Raw genomic sequence first — 19,407 nt, 5'->3', positions numbered from 1 at the left:
TCATCTTTAAAGACACACAATAGGGACATAAGCAGTAAGTGTTGATCTGATTCTAAAGCCTTCATTATAAGTGCAGCCTCTTAAAAGGGGGGCAGTGCTTTATATTACCTATAATGAATACAATAGTCTTCTGAGCACTTCCTTTCAGCTGCCTTACCCCATCTCAGAACTTAGCCCTTCACCCTCCCACCATAGTCAGCCCTAAAATGAACAATATCCTTTTCTGACTCTGAGATTTTTGGTTTTGTTTTTTTTGTTTTTTTTTTTTTTGTCTTAGTAAAGAGGAAATTCTGTCTAAGAAATGCCCTCAGATAGTACCCATTATTAGTACAGGCAAATAATTCAACATGGGAGGTAGGTCATTATAACTAAGGAAGATCCATGGATAACTACTCCAAACCTTAGGCTGTATTTTAAGGCTTCATGTCTGCTTTATGAGGTCAAATTCAGAGAGTGAAAAGACAAGGCTCTGCCTAAAGAACTCCAGCTCCAAAGGAGATTTTATTTTGCTTCTGTGTGTTAAAAGCTTTTTAGCTTGCAGGTTTTCCATTGTCCCCAAATGAAGACAGTAAAATATTTTCATGTGCTGTGTTAGTTAAAAACATCTTCCTGCCTTGTGTGTGACGTATATTGACCTTAGTATGGAATTGGTGCCCTGACTGAAATGTTGAAATGGTTACCAAGGGGTCCCAATTATTCTGTATATCTATCTTGAGTTACAGAAGGACCCATTGGAAAGAAAATTCCATGTGAGATGTGGAGGAATTGTCTGGCAGAGGAACCGGAATCAGCCTCCCCAGGCATTGTGTCTCAGTGTCTCTGACCTCCGACCACTGCGTCCTTTCCCAAGGGCTGGGTCCCCGGAACGGCCTGCGGATGTGTCCTGCCTTCTCTCTCTCTCTCTGGTTTGTAAGCCGGCCCTCCTCACAAAAGCTCTTCTCTTTCCTGTGCAGTCGTAAGCCATTCTCGTATTCCTTCCAGGTCTGGCTCATTTCCAAGATCTTTCCTCACCTTTCCCGGCCCCTTCGCTGGCTCATCCAACTGGCTCTTTCCCACCTTCTCTGTGGGTCTCAGACATGGAACTCAGTAAGGAAATGGCAGTTCTAAAGTCAGGGAAGAGCACTGAGTAGTCCCTTGTGATATAGACAGCCCTTTGAATAGGCTGCTGGGGGAGGGAAAAAGTACCAGATGAAACATTTTACTTTGTTGCTCCTTCATAGGAAAGAGAGAAATAATATGTGAAAATCTCACCTTTCTCGGAAATGCTGATCTTGCACGAACACGCATATGCATGAACTAATAACATGAAGGATGGCGAAATATTTGACCTATCTAAAAGACAAAAAAAAAAAAAAAAATCCCCACATGGGTCAACCTGCAGCCTCCCCTATCCAACCATCACCAACCTCAGCTCCCTTTGCTTCTGCCACCCACCCACCAGTGAGGTGAGTGCCACATCCATCTGGATGTCCAATCAGTGATGCTCCTCTTCCTCTTCTTTATTGTCCATGCCAAAGACAAAGAATGCTTTGTAAGGTGTGATTAGGATTAGAGGAGCCCGAATAAAAGCCAGCCTGGCATTAAGGTTAACTGCCTCTATGATAATCTCCAAACATCCCGAGAGAGCCAGGTACCTTCCAACAGCTGTACAGGCCATAAATAAAGCTTTTCTGACTTTTATGCCTGTGTGGCCTCAATTATAAATGTCTCATTAACATCTTTTTTGCATAACCCATGAGAGATGAGTTGCTCTTCTGAGAACATTGTCCTTTTGTGGATTATACCTAAGTCACATGGAACCAGATTTTGACTTAAAGTTTTGAAAGCCCTTCGAATTGAGCAATTTCTTGGAATATTGGGGTAACTGCAAAAGAAGGGGATGGGTGGAGAGCCTGGTGGTTAGGCAAGGAGCCAAGAAAGAAGGTTCCCAAAGCCTGTAGTATCTACTCTCCACCCTGCTGGAAATACCATCTCTTTGCTAAATGTGTCCATGTAGTGAGCTATTGTCTTTCCCAAGTCTTAAAAGCTTGCAGACTTTAAAAAAAAAAAAAAAAAAAAAAAAAGCTTACAGTGCTTTAGAGCTGAGATGCACATGGGTTGTTTTTATACTACACAAATTAAAACAAGAATGAATACATGGGGAGAGCAAAGTTGGCTCTTGGAGCAGACTCTTGCTCCCACAATCATAAAGATCCAGACAGGTAGATCTATCACTTTAATTTAAAAATGAAAATCCCTTCAGAAAACTGGCAGTCGTTCAGCCCTGACCAAATGGATCCGAAAGCATTGTGATTTCTCCTGCAGTCAGCGGGCTCTGGCAGGGTCGCTGCGGGCAGGCCCACTCACGGACTGATTTGCAGCGGTCACCAGTGGACCAGCACTCGGGACTCCGAGAGTGGAAGGCAGTGGGGCCATCATGAGTACTTGAGAAGTACTGTGCCATCTGTGCTGCTTACATTACCTTGTTACTTTTTATTAAAAAAGAAAAAAAAACTATTATTTTCATAACTGGGTCTTGAACATGTTCCCCTTTATTGCTGTTGTAACAAATCCTTACAAAGCCAGTGATTTGCAGCCGCATTAAAGACCTTACAGTTCTGTAGAGGTTGGGCAGACAAGAAGGCATGAGAAGGGTTATGTTCCTGTCCGGAAGCTGTCAGAAAGATCATTTTCTTTCCTTCTCCAGCTTCTAGAAGCTACTCCTGGTTTTTGGTTCGTTGTCCCCTCCCTTTGTCTTCCAGGTCAGCAAAACTTGGCTGAGGTTTTGTCCAGTCACCCCCTCCCCCCGCCCCGACCTCTTCTGTCGTCCTCTTCCATTTATAAGGACTCAGATGATAGCTTGGCACCAACCCATGTGGATAATGCAGGGGAACCTCTGGTCTCCACAACAGCCAGTTCGAACCCTAAGCATCTGCAACCTCAGGTCTGCTTTGCTATGTAACGCCTGACTCCTAGGGATAAGGATGTGGACATAGTTGGGGAAATGAGCATTGTTCTTTAACACAGATAAAATCAGGGAATGGAGGGTTTGGGATCATTTAGCTACTTAGTAGCAGGGGAATGACTATCTCTGAGAGTCATGTCTAATCTGAAAATAAGAAATGCAAGAGGAAAAGATGAGAGAAAAACCAAATTGAGGGGGCATTTTTATATGAAGAAAACAGCCATTTACAATAAATGCTTTGCTGGTTATGATTCACTGATAAAGGAAGGGATATGTGCATTTACAAATGCCCTTAGCTGGTTCTGTTGCTCCCCCCTCCCCATCTGACCTATAAATAGTTTGAATAATTTGTACTTCAGCAAAGTACATTGGCTGCACTCAGGATGTTGGTCCTTCTGGTGTCATAAAGCACACCAGGGCAGAGAGACTGACCCCACAGCAGACCACACACAGCTACGGAGACCAGTATGAAGCTATCTGAATGTGCACACATGCACTGTACCAGAACACTTATCACAATGCAAGCTAAGCAAGTGGTGTTGTTCTATATAGCCATGGAATAGAGGATTGGAATCAATAAATGAAAGGTGCAAAGAGACAAGTTTCATGTCAAGTCAACCATTTCTAAGAGGCAAATAAAATAAAATAAGAGCCATCCAACAGAACGGTGCCTCAGAAACTATCAAACAGATGCTGTGGGACCTAGTGACCCCAACATTTAAAAACTACTTCATGTGTATTTTTGCTTGAGATCTTACCTTTTGCTTGTCTAGAAGTCATGTGCAAAGAGGGGGTAAAAACAAAACAATCTATTTAGTTTTCAGTAGTTCTTCTCTATCAGGTACAGTCCACAGCTCCTTCTCCTCAAACAAAATCAGAATATTTTAGAGGGAGATTTGAGATTCCCGCCCCCACCAACACACACACAAGGACATTGAGCTTCAGAATGTCCGAGCAATATGGAGTCATACAGCTGACCTCAGCAGAATTGGTGGGCAAAGGTCCTAACTTCCAGTTAGCAAGAGACGGGACAGCCACATGAAATGTGCGCTTACACCCTCTTTGGAGGCCTCCAGCTAGAATCTGGCGTGTGTTTTCTTGGAAACTCCAGCAAAGTAGCTTTTCCCACTACTGCCCAAGTAGATGACTGTCTTTGGTACATTTTAGGGGCTAGGTTAAATTAAAAAAAAAAAAAAAAAAAAAAAAAAAGCCTGTCTTTAAACATCTTCAAACTTCACTGCTCTATCAGAGACTCAGGGGAACTCATACCAAAAACTGATGGATACATTTCCACAGTGTAAGACCTCTCACCAGCGCCTGGAGCATCCTAAAGCAGAAAACCTCATTTCTAGGAAGTTTCCAGTCATCACACGACATAGTGGGCAGAGCCCTCAGAACCATGGAAAACATTAAGTTGTCCTTTCTAATTTTTTTTCTGCTGAAGATACTAAAAATTTGCACAAAATATAATAGTTTCTCATATAGCTTAGGGATGTTGACTCAACAACAGCTATCTTGGGAACCATCAGGTCTGGCTTAACAGGACAGCGTCCTAACCCTGGAAGCAGAGTGTTTTTCGGCATGGTTGCTAGAAGATTTTCTGTAGATTAGGCAGGACATCAAAACCTGCACCTTCCTCTTGCTTTTATCAGATTATGTTGGAAAATATTTGGTTTCCAAAAGGTTCCAAGCTCTGGATTGTGCAGGAAAGCCTCTTGTGTGCAACCGAGGTGGTCAGATTAAATATTTACATTCAATTCCTTATTTTGTCCCACTCTTAAGAAATGTTTGATCACAATGTATGTCTCAGTCTGCTGGTATTGTTGCAGAAGGGCTGTCTCTCTAACTTCAAGTTCACTTACCTCCAGGTGACTGCCTAATTCACCCTGAGAGTGGTACTAACTACTGTTTCCCCAGGAGAAACTCACGGGCTTCAGATCTCAAAGTCAAAGAGGAACTTCCCTCTTGGGATACCAATGGCATGACATGCGCCTGTCAGCCATGAGAAGAGCTAAGTAGGGTTCAACCATGGAGTGTCATCAAAAAGGATGCCCGTAAGGAACCTAATGGAATTCTCCTGGGAATCCGGGGTTATGCTAGAGATGGCACATCAGCCCCAACAGATTCTGGATGGAGCGAAGTCCCCAGACATATGGAGGGACACACCAACACAACCTGAGATTGGCTGGCAGTCCAGCAGGTGAAGAGCTGTTGTGTGGGTGAGAGAAAGCTATACCTTGGCCTCTGCAGGCCCAGGACATGATTTACTTTCTCTGCAGTTCTGTTGTCCCCCTGACATGTGGTATAAGCCATATGGGGACAGTGGCCTCATTCTTTATAAGGTAGAAGAATCAGGAGGTAGAGGTAAAGGGACTTCTGAAGCCTTAGGAGTCTGCTCTGCCCTATCGACAATTGAGATTATAGACTTCTCCCCTAAAAGAATGGGAGACCTAAATGGAAAGAGAGAAACGCTATGGGAGTCCTGTAAAAAAAAAAAAAAAAAAAAAAAAAAAAAAAAAAAAAAAAAAAAAACACTCATTAATTCTACTTCTGGGTACATATCCCAAATACTTAAAAGTAGAGTCTTGAGGACATAGCTGCATTCCCCTGGTCCTCGCAGGGTTAGTCACAATAGTCACCAGATAGAAGCAATTGGTTTCCAACTACAGATAAGTGGATAAACAAGATGTACAATATGTGTTCTGTAGAATATACTCAGCTTTAAAGGGAAGGAAATTTGAACATAGGCTACTATGGCATGGATGCACCTTGAAAACATGCTAAGTGAAATAAGCCAGTCACAAAAAGACAAGTCCTGTATATATTTACTTGTTCAAGGTAAAGTGTCAAGTTCAAAGAAATAGAAGGTAAAATCCTAATTGCCAGGGGCTAAAGGGGAAGAAGTGGGGAGTTATTTCATGGGTATAGAGTTTCAGTCTTGAAATGTAAAATGGTTCTAAAGGTTGGTTGCACAACATTGAGTGTGTGTGCGCGCACATATGCACATGTACGAGAGCATTGGTGTAGTGTTGCTATGTAGCCTAAGGAATCTGAAACTTGCTATGTAGCCCAGGCTGGCCTCAAATTTATATTCATCCTGCTTCCACCTCTCAAGTGTTGAGATTGTAGGCATGCACTACTTATTGCCAATGAACCATACACTGAAAATGGAAGATGGTAATTTTTTTTGTTTTGTGAGCTTTTCTAAACCAAAGTTTAAAATGACGTTACAAAAATTAAATTTTAAAAAGTTGGCAAACAGAACAGCCATCAAGCAAATTAGTGAGTGTTAACAAAAACCCTTGATCTTTATGAGTTGAGAACAATTCCCCTTTTGTTTCCCGGCTTTGAGAAATATTAGTCTACCAGGATTCTTTTGAGTGCTTGCCCTGAAAGATGCAGAGTGTGTTTCATCAAGTTATTCTGAAAGTTTGCAGCATATAAGAAATATAATAGTTGGGCTACAAATGTAGTTGTGCCCCCCCACCCTGTGTGTGTGTGTGTGTGTGTATGTGTGTCCTCTTTCCATGATCAAGCCTGAGGAACTGCACTAAAGAACACACACAGAGCTATGCTACACACCTACACACTGCTCTGTTTCTGCTGGGCTCTGTCTAGGAAGCCTGGGAAACTTGGTGTGTGAATGGACAATGATGGATGCATCAATCCACTTTTCTACACGTAGAGTTTCAGGTTCGTCCTCTCTAGGGCACCTCCCCCTGCCCCTCTCAGGCTGAACTAGAGCCTGCTCTATGCATCTACACTGTTCTGTACATCTGCTGCCTCCACATTTTTCACTCTGTTTCATAATTACTTGGGTAGTCTCTGGCCCACCAGTCCCTGAGCTCAAGAGTGGGGTTGTTTGACTACCAAAATAATGCCTAGCATATTAAGCATATGAGCTTATTCAGTAAATGTCATCTAGTGGTGCCTTGGTGATCACTTTTGCCCTTACAGGCTAAGGGTGACACATGGACTAATTCACATTCTGTTCTGGCCCCAATGTTGGGTTCACGATCAGGTGTCTTTGGGCTCCACCTTCGGCTTCCGTGACTTGCTTCATTTCAACAGTCACTCATCCTTTCCCTAAATATATGTGTGTGGTTTCTGCTTGGTTTGTTTGGGTTATACATGTCCTTATTAGTCATGTGTGGGCGTCCACGCCTCCATTATCTTCTGAACTTCTCAAGGACAGAGTCTCCAACACACTCTTTGTATCTTCTCAAAGCATTGCACACTGACACCATATTCATAAGCTATTCCTGTCTGGGGTGTGCCAGCATGTTGAAGTGCAGCCTTACACCTCCTCCACCTTTCTGCTCTGTCAGGACCTCAGTCACTTGCCGTCTTTTCCCCATGAATTAGCTCATTTCCCTGAATTCTTTAAGTGGTGGCTATTTGTTAGATTTTACGCTTTGAGGAGAAGTCTTTTCTTAGTGACATGCTAATGGTTAAGAACACTTTGCTTTCAAAGGATTCACTGACTTGTAGACAAAAACCATAGCAAGCTATTACAATCGAGCATCAGAAGTGGGGGAATGTAAATATATGTATAACTGAGTTGTCCACAGTGGGAGAGGGGCAGGACAGCTGTCTAAGAGACTGGAGTTGGAGAAAAGCCATCAAGAAAGCAAAATAGAAATATTCTCTGATTTCCTTCCACTGAAACCCTCACTGTGACCTTTAGTTTCTTCACATTTGTTCTATTTTTCTTCCACCCAGAATTTAAGTCTTGACTGCTAATGATTATTTTCACATGGCACTTCAGTTATGCCCTCCTTGTATATCTCATTATTTCCCTCCAGTGACTGACAGCCAGACCTGGGGCTTTGTGTGCCAGCTTCCATCCCTGGGAAGGACTGTGGAGGGGAAGCAGTATTTTAAAAAGATTCTAACAACTTGTTGGGTCAACAGAGTATCATTTAACCCATTAGTGAAGTCTGCTGCGGCTGTAAGGGTGTGGAGTTGTCGTCCTGATGCTGACATTCTGCTATTTCAGACAAATGCTGTAGTCTTGTTTCTTCATTTCTTCTCATCCAAAGTGTCCTATCCACTGAGCCAAAGCAGGCAGTATAGCTAGGTGACCGCTCTGTCTACACTGCATGGATCTAACATCATCATTCTTGCCACTTACAGGGGGAGCCTCTAGTCCCTTCCATCTCCATTCATGTGCAGGAGCCGAGTTGGTCCAGATTAAGATGGGAAGTCTATCAGGCACCTCCGTCCCTCCAGAGGTGGGGCCTGGAGTTTATCTTAGCTACCCACAGGCTTGCCGTCTGCTCTGCCTCATGTGAGCCCAGGGTGGCAGTTGAATTCCCAGGTTACATCATTTCTTATCTTTTGTCTGTTTCTTCTCTCTTGCTCACACACACTGGCCCATGAATGGTCTGAGCCACTGCCTCGGGTAACCTGTCTGTGCCTACGTTTGAACAGAACTTGCTTATTTCTACTCCCAGGAATGTAAGACTTACCAGGTCCCTCACTCCTGCTTCAGAATGGGTTCTGTCCCTAGATGAGCAGGTCACCCAGAATGGCACTGGAGATCATGGTATACCTCTTTTACTAGGCTAGATGTCAAAATAATTCCCTTCCTACTACTAGAATGTTCTAGTCTCTGCACGAGGCAGTCACATTGTCTGGACTCTTATGTGTAGAACCATTTATAACAGCCTAGAGACGACAACCAGTTCCCTACTTCTCTGACTTAGATTCTTTCCCCACAAGGCCCAGAATATCTTAGGCTTGAGCTGGGAATGCTAAATGACCACTTGCTATGTGCCAGGACCCTGAAGCAAGTGCTTAAATCTGCCACTTCACCTTACTTTCACAGGGTCTGTAGGAGCAGGTACCATTATTATGCTCAGGTTACACTGGAGGAAATCCAGGCTAAAATATTTTGCTCTAAAGTCATCTATATACTACAAGGCACTTGAATCTGAACTTACACCTGCCGAGTCTACTCTGTTACTGTTCTAGAGATTGCCACCAAATGCTCTAGGGATTGCAAAGTTATAGAGCATGGTAAAATCCTGACCATGGTTCTATTTGGGAACTAGGGATTTTTGTTGTTTGTTTTAGATTTTTGTTAATTTATGTTTATGCTGGCCAAGTCTTAAAAATCAGAAGATGTCACATAGAAATTTGTATTTGTGGCATGTGTATATAAAATTGGAACATCTGACAACATGATTTCCATAGCTTACAAAATCAAATGAGCTTCGAGATGTCTGCCCTTTCCCTGGGTGTGAACACTCCAGGCTGCCCGTCTTTACTATTGCTCATTGCATCAGTTCCCAGATGTGACCATCGATCAGCACCATCTGGAGGTGGCTGGGTTCTTGCCAGAGTTTCTGATTCAGTAGGTCTGAGAAGGGCCTGAGAATCTGCCTTACTGAAGTCCCAGTGTCAATTGCCATTTCTTATAATATTAATGCTGTCACTACTTTCACACTTGGTTCGTTGATCCACTTCTTTCCCTTTTATGCTGACTGTGGGCATCAATGGATACTACCTTATCCCAACACCAAGGAGTTCTTCGTCCTTCCTTGTCTGCTGAAATGAACTTTAGAGTTAACTTGGATTGCTTCTCATTCTCCCTTTCTCTGTCAAGTCTTTTAAAAACACAATGTACCTGCTTTATTCAGTTTTGGAAAGGCAGTAAAAGACGTGATAAAAAGGCACCAAAATAGACACATTAGGGTGGCCTCTTCCCCTGAGCTGGCAGAGGGCCTTTTGTATACATGGTAGGTGAGAGCTTCTGCTAGCAATGATCCTCTGATAGACTCAGAGTCACTGCATTGGGCTGGAGATGTAGCTCAGTGGTAGACTGCTTACCTCAAGCCCCATAATTGAACTTGCAACCACCCTGCCATTCTGTTCTTTGGGGAACATCTGTTGCAGAGTCCTATAAAAGGCAGTCTTCTCTGATCATAGAAAAGTCAGTCTGTTTCAGGAGAAACTTACTTGGCCAGTTATTCAGGAAATAATGCACCAACTCAAAAAGTGCGTACCAGGTTTCTGCTCCACCCATAATGCCCTGCTGTAGTCCTTAAGGCCCATCTCAGATAACATGTATTCAAAATGCCCTTCCTGACTAGCCAAGGCAGAAATGATCCTTTCCTCTCTTAGAACTTACAAATGGCCACTTCCACAGCCATCATCCCATATTTCTTAGGAATATAAAATGATCATATCATCCCCCTGTCTTCTATAAGAGATCATTGGATATTTAGGGGTGTAAGGTGAGACCTATACAACCTTGCAGCCTGTGCAGTGTCCGGTACAGTGCCCTGCTTTCAGGGAACATGTAGAACAGAATCGGTGATTGGTGAATTGCAGGGCTGGAGGAGCACGAAGTCACAGACAAGGCAAAGAGCAGAGGAGACATTTAGAGGCATGAGATGACTTGAGTTCTTGAGTGCTGAAGAGCCTACTGTGTGCCCAGGGCCAATTTGGGTGCTGCTGAAAAGAGTTGTATAAAATAATGATCTTCCATGAAAAAAGCTTGCAAGATACATGAACAGGACGAAAAACTGAAAGCCATTTACAGCATGAGTGCTAAAGTATATGGCAATAATTATTAGATAAGTGAGTACATGTTTAAAAAGGGCCATGCGTAAACGGAGTGGGGTTAAGTTGGTGGCTAGGACAGCTGAGGGTAGAACAGGTGTGTGGTAGACAGTTGAATGAGGTGTTTGACTAGGGGGTGATGATCCAGACTTCTACTACCAAGGTCAGGAGGATTTTTCCTTGTCACCTCCTACTACATGTCTTTTCAAATGTTTGAAACGTGATGTTACCTCCATTAGAACCAACATGTAGTCATGCTTCATAACTATCCTAGATATACTTGACAAGAGTACATGTAACAGTTGTTAGGCATATTGATTCTCCAGCAGGGTTAGATGGGTTCATTTGTTCTTAGAATCTCCTGTATGTCATTACTTACATTTGAATCTACTTGTTCTATCTTCTATTGTCAGAGTTAAGTCTACATCAACTCTTAGATCTATCAGATTTCCACACATGTGTGTATTTAAGTATTTTGTTGCATGGCATTAGTACATATGAATTTATGTCTTTATCGGTAATATTACTTTCTGTAAAGTATACTGAATTGGATATGACTGTACTCTCCAATTAATTTGATTTTTTAGTTTGTCATTATTTATTTTCTTTCAATATTTTTTGTCCTTATTAAAAAAGTGTGTCTGTTGTGAGAAGAATTGCATCTTTATCTATATACATTGTCAGTTCATTGGAATGTCAAGTCATATAACTTAATGTGACCATTAATATAATTTTATTAAAGTTTCCCCTTTGCTGCCTTAAAGATTCCGTGCATATGTGTGTCTCTCCCTCTCTCTATTTCTTCCTTCGTCTCTCTTTTTTCTCTTTGTCTTACTTATTTAATCTGTATCATTGTTTCTTTAGAATTATTTTTATTTTTCTATTTTGTTCTTTCTTATTTTGTAGCTGCTCATTATTTTAGCCCTTTTTGCTGTGTTTTTTTTTTTCTTTTTGGGATTATTACCCTAGAGATTACAAAGGTTCTTAAACCATTTCAGAATAAAATTAATTAGCACCTTTACCGCTTTCTAGACAATATAAAGACATTTCCAACACAAGGTCCCCATTTATTCTGTTTATCTTTTGTGTTAACTTTCTCATCCATTTTAAATATACCATTTAAATCACCCAAGACACTAGGGTTGCTCATTTTCTCGTCCATGTTCATTGAGATTTATTTACCTATACTATTACCTTTCAGAGTCCTCTTCATTATTTCTTATGTTACCACTCATCACCTGAAATCATTTGCTCTGCCTGGAGAAATCCCTTTTGTATATCTTTTGATGTGTGTATTCTAGTGATTAAACTTCTTTGTTGTTGTCCTAAATGTTTTTGTATCATTGTAACTTCTTTTTTATTCTTTGTGAATAAAAATATATTTTAATCATACTCTTCCCCACCCCACAACTCCTTTCAAATCCCCTCCTTATCTTAACTTTTCAAGAATATTTTGGCTGTTCATCCAGTAACTGATGGAAGCAGATGTAGAGATCCATAGGCAAGTACCGGGCCGAGCTCCGGGAGTCCAGCTGAAGAGAAGGAGGTGGGATTGCATGAACAAAGTGGGTCAAGATGATGACGGAGGGTGTGGGGACCCACAGAGACAGATAGTGGGAGCCCATAGACTCTGGACCAACAGCTAGGGAGCCTGCATGAGACAGACCTAGGCCCTCTGTATGTGGGTGACAGTTGTGTAGCTTGGTCTGTTTGAAGGGCCCCTAGCAGTGGGATCAGGACCTGTCCTTGGTGCATGAGCTAACTTTTTGGAACCTATTCCCCATGCTGGGATACCTCGCCCAGCCTTGATGCATTGGGAGGAGCTTGGTCCTGCCTCAACTTGATGCTTTGTTGACTCTCGTAGGAGGCCTGCCTCTTTCTGAACTGAGGAGGAGTGGATGTGGGGGGGGAGTAGATGGGAGGTGGGGGGATGGAATGGGAAGAAAGGAGGGAGGGGAAACTGTGATTGGTATGTAAAATAAATGAAAAAAAATTAACAAAAAAAGGAAAAAAAATATTTTGGCTAGATATAGGATTATTAGATTATCAGTTGTTTCTTTTTAATATATTAAAATATATCATTAATCACTATTTTATGTTATTTCTGTGTGCGCGCATACGCACACACACAAACACACACAAATTGCTAGCATATTTTATGTTCCTTTGAAGATAATGCATTATTTTCTGTTTTCTGCTGTTTCAAAGGTCCTGTCTGTCTTTCTGTACATATGTTTCTCCTCCCTGTGCTCCTTCTCGTCTTTCACTTGTACTTTTATCACAATGCTTTTATCTGTGTGCCCATGCCTGCAGAAAGGCCAGAAGAGGACGGACATCAGACCCCCTGGACTTGGAGTTACAGATGTGAGCCTCAGCATAGGAATCCTAGGCACCAAATTCTGGTCCTTCGGACTGCCAGGGCACTTTCTGAATCACTGCACCATTCTCCAGCCTTTCTACACTCTTTGGTTTGGGATAATGGCCTTTTTAAATTTGTAATTTGATATCTTTCAAGAATGTTGGAGAATTGCTAGCAAACATTTTCTCAAATATTCCTTCTGCCTCATTGTCTCATTTCTTTCCGTTATTTTAGTATACCTATGTTAAACTTTTTAATTGTGTTCTGTGTATCTCCTTTGTTTTTTTCTGTATTTTTAGTTCTCTAAAATCCTTCTGTGTATCAATCAATGTTTTCTACTGCATTTTCTTCCAGTTCACCTATATTGCCCTCTGCTATATCTTTTTTCTGTTAACAACCAGTTATTAAATCATCATTTCCATTATCATCTTTTATATTTGGGTAACTTTATTGGTTCTAGCTCTCCAGTAGCATTTTCCATCCCTTCACCCATGTTTTTAAATGTTTTGGAATGCATATTTCAGCAACAGTGCTTGATAATTCCAAGAGCTGAATCATGACCAAATCCATACCTACTCTCCATTTTTCCTTTGATCATTTTCCTCCCTTTTTGTAGCATATCTAATGAGTTTTTCCTAGTACGTCTATTTTATAGCATTATGGAGATTATAAATGAAACGTTGGGATGGTATAGATGACGTTAGAATTTCCCACAGGATATTATTTCTCCTCTAGCAGCTAGTCTAGGAAAATCACACTGCTGGAAGGCTGGCTAGTGCAGTCTGTGTGACCCAGGGCTCTGCCTATTGAGGATCCCTATTGAGTGTGTGGTGCTCATCCAGGCCACTCCTCCCTGGTGGCTCTGAACAACAGTGCACTGTTAGGCTTTGTGTTCTTTCAGAAGCCACCTCAAACTTGGTGGCTTAGCTCCTCCCCAGTCGGCCAAACTTTTCATGGGAGAGAGAGTAAAGAAGATCTCCACTTCTCTGTGCCTTTGCCTGGGATCTCTTGGTCTCTCTGAACTCCAAACCCTTCTCTGTCTGTTTCAGGGATGCTGATGCAATCATTGCGCCATGGTATATGCTCTTCAACAAACACCCCGAGAGGAAAGGTGAAAACAAGGGCCCTTTTCAGTGACCTCTGCCAGTGCATCTCTGTTTTAATGACTGCGCTCTTTGGAGTTTGAACTGCCTTGTTCACACTCTAATGCCTCTAAAGTTCTGTACTTTCAGACCCAAAGTTTAATGTTGTTGCTGTGCATTGTAAAGGCCCAAGTAATCCCATACATACTCTTTTACTGTAGCTGCATGTAAAGTTTTTCCACTTTACAACATTTCAATATCTTTTAATAAGAATTCAAAAACTTTTGTGAATTAAAAACAACAACAACAACAACAGAAAATGTTTTGTAAGTATGGCCTGGCCAGTAGTTCTCAACCTGTGGGTTATGACCCCTTTGGGGTTGAATGATGTTTTCACAGGGGTCATCTAAGACCATCAGAAAACACAGATATTTACATTACAATTCACAACAAATCCTAAATTACATTTATGAAGTAGCCACAAAAACATTTTCGCCGTTAGGGTCTCCACACCATGAGGAACTGTATTAAGGGGTCTCAGCATTAGGAAGGTTGAGAGGCATTGGCAGATGAAAGAGTTGGAATGTGGGAAAACAGGTACTTTGAAATGTAGTGGGCGCCAAACCAAATAGGCTGTTTTGAACCATGGACGTTCAAAATGACCTTCTTGCCTTGATACAAGTGAATGGGAACATGGGGGCCTTTTTGATGATAAAATCCTGCCAATGCTATTGTTTTGTGGAGTTCCGATCAGTTCCATCTAGCCCTATAAAAGGCGTCAAATCACAGTTACCTGGAGGCGGATGTCCAGCCACAGACAGCAACAGCAGGGAATGAATTTGGGATTATTTATTTGCTTATTTCACAGAAACCTAGCAAAACTCTTGTTGAGTTTTGATGTTTCCTTTATACCTCAAGCAGCTGGCAGTACGACCATTACTTTCTAACTCATTCTTTAGATATCCTTATGATATTTCAAATTCTATGGCTATGTATTTCCTTCTAAGTAGTCACTGAACTGAAGAAAAAAATTAAAACTCCACTCTCAAGAGTAGCTGAACTATTAAATTATTACCCAAGGGACTGAATGATGAGCAACTGTTGAGAACCATTATTTTAGAAGAGAATTTAAAATAGGAGTTTGTAAAATAGGCCCCATTCCTGTTAAAAAGCTACCCAGTGTTTGAATTAGTGAGCCAGTAAGAGGGAAGCTTCTTCTTAGGGAAGAAGTTTTCTCATTGGTTTAGAAAAGCCTTCCAGGCGTTGTTCGTCTTTGATTGCTGTGGACTTTCCTCCTGGGCTTCATGGAAATCATTGAGACAAGAGAGAGCCCCATCTCAGGGCTTTAAAAAGCAGTGGAATTTGGGAGGGGGTTTGGCAGCTCCTTGGTTCTCGGAGCAGGAGGGGGTTAGATGAACACAAGAAGAGCAGAGGGAGTTGGGTGGGTGGTGCAGCAAGCCGCAGGAACAGGTGGGGCGGGGGGCGGGGAGTTGGCCAGCAGAAATTTTCCTGTGGTGGGAGTGGCCAAGAAACTTGAGGACACAAACGTCTAATATTAAATTGTGTGTTGTTGTCTGTGCCGGAATGAGAACCACATGCAGTTTGTACAACTGTTAACCTAAGGACCACAAACAAACTACAAATGAAATACTGCTCGTTCTTATTCTTATTCTCTCTTATTCTTATTAACTCTTATTTTCTCCCTCCAGTTGAATTGGTGAAAACCCCAGGCAAGCTGTGGCTTCAGAGCGTCTCAGCCCTGGTCTGGCCTGCTTCCTGTTCTTTCATTCTTCTTTTTGTCTAACCCTCTTCTGTCATACCCCATTTGTATTCTTTATGGCCACGTGGAAGGTCCCCACTCAAAGATTTTTATGTCAGTTACAGAGAATGCCGTCTTTGGTCTGCCCGTGTTTAGACTCAGGGACATGCCGTATTTTGATGGATGTGTGTTATTCTTCATTTCTTCTATCTTACTAGTGTTCATGCTTTACCCAAAGATGAATTATATCTTTGGGCTTTGGGCTGGAGAGAACAGCCTCCAACTTCTACCCACCCCCTACAAAACTCTCCTTTAGGAGTTCACCACTGTGCAACAGCACAATCAAGTATTCCCATAGCTGCAATCTGTGGTGCAAATCCTGTGAGCACATTTTAATCCAAAGCAATTCTTTAATTAGTTACTATAAGCTAGACTCCTTTCCTTTCCTGTCTGGCCCTTTCTATTCCTGGCTGTGTTTATACTGTAGTCACTACAGATGTGGTCGCTGGTGAGCCTTAGCGTATCTTTTGTCTGAAAGCTTTCAGCTGCTGCTTGGATCCCAGAAAGGATGCTGGGAAGTGTCAGCAATGAAGGCCTACAGACAGATGTTAGGAAGGACACCCAGAAAGGATGCTGCGTCTTTTTTTTTTTCCTATTTTCCTTCATTATACATTTTTACCATCACACCATCGCTGCCACAGCCATGTTTTCAAACAGGAATACTTTGTTCAAGCTGCTCTGCAAGTGTCCTTGCTAGTCAAATCTTTGAGTGGAAGATGAAGCTTTGATACATCGCATCATCGTACTATCCAACCCCACTGGGTTCTCTGTTTTAGGACTCCACTTCTCGGGGATTGGGTTGTACTTTTTGCTGGATTCTGCTTTCTTTCTTTCTAACGATTTTATCATCCACCTCCTGATTACAGTTCGGCATGCTGCCCTGCTTTTTAGCTCCCCTTCTGAATATAGTTCAGACACATCCCCAGGCCCGCAGACTACACACTGGAGTCAATATCCTGTGACTAGTGATGCTCTTTAGAAAAATCAATTGTTATATACAGGACAGTTTCCCCTGAGAGCTTCATTTGAATGAGATCTGAATATTAATTTTCTCAGGGTGAAATAGTAGCAGCTTCAGTAACGTTAGCACATTGCTTTGGCAGGAGTCTGTACCCAACACTTTTGACCTGTTATTCCTGTGAGATTTTTTTCAATAATAGAAGCTGTCACTATGAGGCAAGAGGAGAGTTTGTAACCAGCTCCTATTTGGCGGGGGGATGTATTACTTAGAAGCTGGAGCAAAGGCATCAAGTTCACTTTCTAATTTTTAAGTATGATTTTTATACTTAATGTTGCCTCTGTGCAGATTTACTAACTTGGCACTAAGAATACTTTCAACATGCTGCTAATGAAGAGTCAAGAAATATGTTATATATTATTGATAAACAAAACTCCTCCAGTAATATGTAACCATTTACTCACTATACAATAGACAGTGGGCTATGAACTGGGGCCAGAAGCAGCTACAGCACCTCCAGGACTGAGTGAGCACCAAGTGAGTATTCAGGCCTCTTTTATAAACAAATTAAGAATCTCACACCAGGAATGGCAGAACATTAAAAGGAGCGCTAGGCCATTCCAAATACAGGACTTAACAGGTTCCGTGCCACTCTGGAATTTCATTTGTAAAGTCCCTGGCCATGAGGGATGGAGTGAAAACTAGACATATCCCTGGGGCCGTTAGAGACTCTTCTAGCATCCATTTATGCAGAGTCATTGCAGCCCCCATGACTGGAATTATGATTAAATAACTCTAAATGCTGGTAGACATTTTCTAAGTTCTATGATCTATCTTTTTAAATTGTTCAAACAAAGGCTACAGATGCAAAAATGCCCCCCTCTTCTACAAGTCAATCTCGAATGTTTCCCTTTCAGGTAAGTTTCTGCACATAGTGGATTCCATCAGAAAATCTTTCTTGCAAGCCTCCAGGAAATCTTTATCTCTTTTCCTCAATTACCTGGCCTAGTATCTCTAGCTTGTTTCCAGAAGCCCAGACCAGGCTGGAACTGTTCTTAGAGCTTAAGCATGCCTGCTGCTTGAGCCCTGAGTTGGGTTAATTGGGGGGGAAGAACCTCCCTCGTTGTATACCAACACTATCCAATCCGCTATGGGCCAAGACATAAAAAATGAAAGGGCATCTCCCTTCCCAACTTAGGCTTTTGTTCTCTGATGGGGACCGGACCATGGGCTTCCTGGTTCCGCAGTTCCCAGATTCGCCTGGAGCTGTTCTATTGTGTTCTCTGATTCTCCCATTTGTAGATGCCTGCCATAGACCTTCTGGACCTCCATGATGCTGTAAACCTACTTCAATGGATTTCCCATCATATGGCCTATTGGTCTGTCTCTCTGGGCTACCTTGATTAATAGGATTGGTGACAATAGATAATAATAGAAAAGTAGACAAGTGTCACGTGTGACACACTCTGTGGGAGTGAGGATCCAACCCAGAATTTGCTATAGGGGAAGCAGAGATCTTGGTAGGTGAAAGGCATGAGCATCTCCGAAGGTCACAGGAACTGGCTTCCTTATAAACCTAAGCTCCCATCTATCACACACTCGCTCTGAACCCCTGTGCTGCCACTTTACCCACATTTGGGCTTCTAACTCCTGGGATCCACACCTCCACACAGTTCTGAGCTTTTTTTTTGTTGTTGTTGTTTTGTTTTTTGTTTTTTTTTTGTTTTTGTTTTTGTTTTTGCTTTTGTTTTTTTTTTTTAGGAGGATCAAGGCTAACAGCATCATGGCCTTCATACTGTGCCCGAGTCCTCAGTTTAGACCCTGACAGAACCCATTCTGTTTTATTTCCCCAGGGCAGAACATATTCCAGTTTCCCTGTCTTGGCAGAGACCTAACAGCTTTCAGCATAAGAAGAGGTGAGGCCTGGTGGCAGAGCCTGCTGAGAGATTGCTAAAGCACCGTTTCCCAGAGCGGAAGAGATGATATGGGTGGTGGCCATGGCAGAGGGAGCGAGGTGGCATTGCTTAGGTGCCCTCCAGGCAGCTGAGGCCATGCTAGAGACACTGAGATGCCAGACCAAGTGTAGACTCCTTTGAGGAACTCATCCCAAAGTCAGAAAACCTCAAACAAAGTTATTTCAGTTCAACATAGCTAGGGTTGTTCTGTTTTTGTTTTTGTTTGTTTTTGAATGGGTTTTTATTCCTTTTCTGTTCCAGAAAAGACCCACATTGGTCTTAAGTGTATGATGCTACTTCCTCCAACTCCCAAGTACTTAGAATTGTAGGTCTGTACCACCATACTTGATAACTGCTTGCCTCGTTGTCTTATATACGTCTTACTAGGAATGATAGGCTATGGGGAATATCAAAATCTCATTAGTCCTTCAAATCCCTGACAGTCTGGCTGGAATGCCAGTGGCCCCTGGCATGTTCCACCATTCAGCTCACACAGCATCCTTGGGTGGATAGTCATTATGCCAAACACTCGACAACCGAGATGCATTTTTGGAAAGGTGAGAATCTTGTTAATTCCTCTATGGTGATCAGACTGCTCAGGTATTGAGATTAGAGATAAGGGGCTGAGATCCGCAGGAGCTTAGAATGGCAAAGCAAGGCCCTAAACTGGGGCAGGAACTAGTATGCACCTCCCCCGTACTACAGCTGGTGCTGTGGGTAT

The sequence above is a fragment of the Peromyscus maniculatus genome, chromosome 15 (assembly GCF_049852395.1).
Source record: "Peromyscus maniculatus bairdii isolate BWxNUB_F1_BW_parent chromosome 15, HU_Pman_BW_mat_3.1, whole genome shotgun sequence".
Lineage (NCBI taxonomy): Eukaryota > Metazoa > Chordata > Mammalia > Rodentia > Cricetidae > Peromyscus > Peromyscus maniculatus.
The sequence above is the reverse complement of the archived record's forward strand: the minus strand, read 5'-3'. Positions refer to the sequence as shown.